The sequence below is a fragment of the Physella acuta genome, unplaced genomic scaffold, assembly GCF_028476545.2.
Source record: "Physella acuta isolate Inbredline_101_S28 unplaced genomic scaffold, ASM2847654v3 ptg002225l, whole genome shotgun sequence".
NCBI lineage: Eukaryota > Metazoa > Mollusca > Gastropoda > Physidae > Physella > Physella acuta.
Window position 1 is genome coordinate 1 of NW_026733725.1, and position 5,642 is coordinate 5,642.

Here is a 5,642-nt window from a genome sequence, read left to right on the forward strand (position 1 = left end):
TATATATATATATATATATATAAATTAAATATACATATATATATATATATATATATATATATATATATATTTATAAATTAAAAAAATATATATATATATATATATATATATATATATATATATATATATATATATATATATATATATATATATATATATATATATACTTGCAAATTTTAGATTTGCACCCACCCCCTCAAACTTTTGATTTGCACCTCTCTCAAACTTTCGATTTGCACCCCCCTCGAACTTTCGATTTGTACCCCCTCCCTTAAGTTTTTTAAAAATATTTTGCTATTTTTAGCCTTGGTGTCACCCCCTAAATGTGTCACCCTCTGATATATATATATATATATATATATATATATATATATATATATATATATATATATATATATATATATATATATAGTATCTATATATATAATTCTCTTCTTCGACACGTTAGAAGACAAGCTGTAAGCGCGCCTTGCAGTTCCCTCTCTTCCTCTCTAGGAAGTCTGGTCGGCTGTGGTTCAGGCTAATTGTTTACAATTGTAGAGCCAGGTTTAGTGACGGCTATTAGGGGCAGATAATTTAGTTTGAAACGATTTTAAACTTAGGGGAAGTAGCTAAGAGGGGGCTGCTTTTACGGGGGGGGGGGGGGGGGGGGGGTTACGGATTGGAGAAAGGAGGGGGGGGGGGGGGGGTTATCGCCGTAACGACCTACTGATAGTGTTTTAAAGCAAATATATTAAGTGGCAGCATTGGCACTGTCGAATTCATAAATTATGAATTATGAAAGTAGAAAATAAAAAAAAAACTAAATAGCGGCATATGATAAGCCGCGGGTCGGCTCGTACATATATTACATGTGTTCATAGCTGTGGCACTCTGTTGTATAGATATAAACATAAAATAAATAACTTGGCAGACTGAAGTTAGTATTCATCATGGCTGCTCGTAGTACACTATAGTTCTATAGTTTAAAACATTATTAAGTAACTTCAACACTTTCAGTGTTTATCTTTTGTCATAAGCATCATAAGCTGCATACCTCATTAAGTTAACATTGACTACTCTCATTGTTAACAGTCCCATTTTTTGTTAACATAACACCATCTGTATACCAGATGATGTTAACATTCACAACTCAAGTTTAACAGTCCAATTTTTTGTTAACATAACACCATTAGTTGTATACTCCCTGATGTTAACATTCACTACTCTCAATGTTAACAGACCTATGTACGGTAGACTTGATATATCACTCAATACCAACTGCAGTGTATCACTATCAGGCTGATATTGTGTGGGTTGCTAAATAGTTAATTAGTTGGGAGGTACCTTATCATGACTCAGGGAGATTTTATTGTGTTGAAAATCTTTTTTTTTTGTGTGTTAAAATAGTTGATAGCTGTGTACCTCATGATGTTAACTTACCCATACATATTTGATTCTTATGATAATTTTTTAACCATGATAAATCACTAGTTAGCTGGATGTTGAGTGTTTCTGTGTGCTAGTTAGCCATTGACTAGAGTGCAGAAAGATTTTTTGCCAATAATTCAAGTTTGGTCTTAGAGTTAGCTGTAGTTATGATTTGATTTGTTTTTTGCTTGTTTTTTGCTATGTATATGTGTGTTTGTGTAGTTAGAACAGCTGTATGTGTTATTATGTAAGTAGCACACCTGGATACAGGAGGCTATGTAATCAGTGTTACTGTAAATGACTAGTTATGTAATCAGCTTACCGGTATGAGTAGTTATGTAACTAGTACATCTGTATGTGTGTGGTTATGTAATCAGCTTACCTATATGTGGGGTTATGTAACTAATACCCTATATATGTGTGGTTGTGTAATTAGCACATCTATAAGTGTGGTTATGTAATCAGCACATCTATATATGTGTGGCTATGTAACAAATACACCTATGTATGTGTGGTTATGTAATTAGCACATCTGCATGTGTGGTTATGTAATTAATACACCTATGTATGTGTGGTTATGTAATTAACACATCTATATATGTGTAGTTATGTAATTAATACACCTATGTATGTGTGGTTATGTAATCAGCTCACCCATGTACATTTTGCCATATAACAATTTTCCTTTGTGCCCCATATTGGTTTATTCCATGATTAGTTTACCTGTCCTGACTAATTATGTAAGATTTACCTGCAAATGTTTGTTTACTCTACTTGTTAACCGGTGTAGAATGTTTGATTATAGAACTGGTTGAAATGATTGGCCATGTTGTTAAAGATGGTTTAGATGAAATTGATGTAATCAGTGAGTACTTATAGATGTAATGATGTGTTTGGGTGTTGAGTTCAGGTTTGGGTTTGTTTAGTGTGGGGTAATGGGTGTGGGGTAATGTGGGAGTGTGGGGTTAATATGGGGAATGTGGTATATGGGGGTATGAGGTTATGTGTGGAGTGGGGGAATATGGGGGTAATGTGAAGTAATGTGGAATGTGTGCATTGGGTTGGTGGTAATATTTTGTGGGTAATGTGGAGTAATATGGGATGTGGGTATATGGGGTAATGTGGAGTGTGGGTATATTGGGTAATGTGGAGTGTGGGTATATGGGGTAATGTGGAGTGTGGGTATATGGGGTAATGTGGAGTGAGGGTATATGGGTAATGTGGAGTGTGGGTATATGGGGTAATGTGGAGTGTGGGTATATGGGTAATGTGGAGTGTGGGTATATGGGGTAATGTGGAGTGTGGGTATATGGGGTAATGTGGAGTGTGGGCATATGGGGTAATGTGGAGTGTGGGTATATGGGGTGATGTGGAGTGTGGGTATATGGGTAATGTGGAGTGTGGGTATAGGGGTAATGTGGAGTGTGGGTATATGGGTAATGTGGAGTGTGGGTATATGGGTAATGTGGAGTGTGGGTATAGGGGTAATGTGGAGTGTGGGTATATGGAGTAATGTGGAGTGTGGGTAATGTGGAGTGTGGGTATATGGGGTATGATGTAGTGTGGTGTGTGGGTAAATATGGGGTTTATCTTGTGATAAAATGCTCCAGCTGCCGTTCATGTCCACTACAAATTTTATTTTAAAGACGCGTCTTCTACAAAGTCATGCATTGCATTGTAATACTTTAATTGGTCAACTATTGAGCATCCTGCAGAATTAAAAGATTTATTTCAACAAGTATTTTAGAATTCTTTGTTGTCAATGTTTTTAACCCTAAACTCTCTCACTGATATTGATTTATGTGAAATAACTCGCAGCTTCACAATCTGTTCAGTCAAGTGTGACGTATGTGCATTTCACGCGGAAGACAAAGGATCACGTGTTCTTTACCCTGTTGTCTTTACCTTCCTTGAGTCAGGTCTCCATTAAAGCTGAGTGAACTCAGTGACGTTTTACTGACTTGAAACAGAACTCGAGACAATTGGGTGGGTAGTCGTGTGCGCTATCGCACGACTACACCGCCCCGTTGTACGTTGATACGTTGTTATCACAGCTGTGTAGGAATTGTGAGACAAGTATTGTCTCTAACAGTGGTTCCCTAATGATAACACGTGTACCCTACTGTGCCTATTGGGGTACTATCTTTTAGAGTATCTGGTACTGGTTAGATCACGTAGAGAATCTTTCGACGCTAGTGGCGTTGCCTTAACCCTGGATCTTAACCCAAATCTTCACCCTTATTTTGTTAGAGGATTTGAAAACGCTAGTGGATTGAAAGGTAAATTGATATATAAATAAAAATTCTAATACAAGGTAATGCAAGTTTTATTCACAAACTGGCAGTAGAGCAGTAGCTCAGTAATTTACTGATGGTATTATTTAACCTACGGATAGATTTCATTCAATTGTCGCAGGAAATTACCAACGAAAAAAAACCCTACATCAGATTGTAATAGTGTAAGGAAAGCAAAAAGACGAAGTTGATATTTTGAACACCTTTATTGCAGCATGACAATTTCATGACATTTAAATGTCAGATGAAGCTAAACCCATCAAGGTATTTTGTCACTAACAAGTGATCTCCTATTCCAAGCTTTTAAAAAAGTTGATCAATAGTACAAATATCAGAGGCGACACGCGTGGGAGCGCGGCCCCACCTGCTAATTTAGACGCCCTGGAAAAACTGTCGATTTCTCCTCCCTCTATATATAATAATTCAGGTTAAAAATCCTGTCGCATAAAATAATCAGGAGAGGGTACAACAGATCCTAGCTACGCCCCCTATGATGACACAAGGTTTTAGTACGAAATGCGTATATAAATAAATTAAAAAAAAAAAAACAGAAACAGTAAAAAAATGTTGGGTAAAACGTATCTGATCAGACCCTTTAAATGGTGACAAATCGTGTCATCCAACTTCATCCAACACCTGATTCAATAAAACTTGCTACCACTTGTAAGAAAACACCAACAACATTAAGGCTACACGGCATCCAATCACAAACCTGGATATTTTACTTTTCAACAATGACAACACTTAATTGCTTAAACTAAAGCGATATTGTGCATAAAAACAACATGTTTCTTTCATACATCTCTCCGGGAGGAGGAGGGGATACGTAGTCAAAATATTTAATAGAATTGCCCCGGAAAAGTCAAATGCCCCCCTCCCCTCCGACTGAGCCAAATGTTTAAAAGAAACATTGAATACAACACGTAGGCTATATATATATATATATATATATATATATATATATATATATATATATATATATATATATATATATATATATATATATATATATATATACATATATATATATATATGTATATGTATATGTATATATATATGTATATGTATATATATATATATATATATATATATATATATATATGTATATGTATATATATATGTATATGTATATATATATATATATATATATATATATATCTTTAAAAAAGGTCACTAAACAGACAATACATTAGAATATAAAAATAAGAGATAAACATCAACCGATGTAACTAGCAACTACCAGCTCACAATTCCGTTACATTGTCTGACGATAGAGTACTATGTGGGAACTGAAAGCTTTGGAAGCGACACGAGCGCGCCGTCACCAATAGCTGTAACGTAACGTGAGACAGGTGACGTTTTCTGGGATCATCGGCAGGGATACTTTCAGGCATCTCTTCGAGGGGGGGGGGGGGGGTAAGGGAGAGGCACTTCTCGCCCCCACTCACACAGAGAACGTTCGCCGCTCCCCCTCCACCCGAACAAATAATTTTTAATTTATAAAGAAAATCAGCCCCCCCCCTATATTTTTTAGTGCTTCCGGAAGTTTCAAGTGTCTGACCATGAGGGTGGGGGAAGAAGGTTTTGACCCCCCCATTAACATCACCTCTGACACGCCACTGATTAGAGGACAGTCATATCAATACTAGGTCAACATCCCTGTCCCCTTATTTAAAACTTCCAGAGTAGGTAGTTCATGGTACATTAGAGTTCGCACTGTTTTATCTACTTTTATAATTATAATACAAAGTATTATTTTTAGGCCTACCATTGCCAAATTCAAAATATCGGAAAAATATTCAAATCATACAGTATAATATATTGTCACAACCATTTATAATAGCAACATTTTATTTAAATTTTTAAAACCAAAAATATTTTGTTTTAAAAAAATAAAAAAATATTTGGAAAAAAATATCAACATTTTCCTTCATTTAT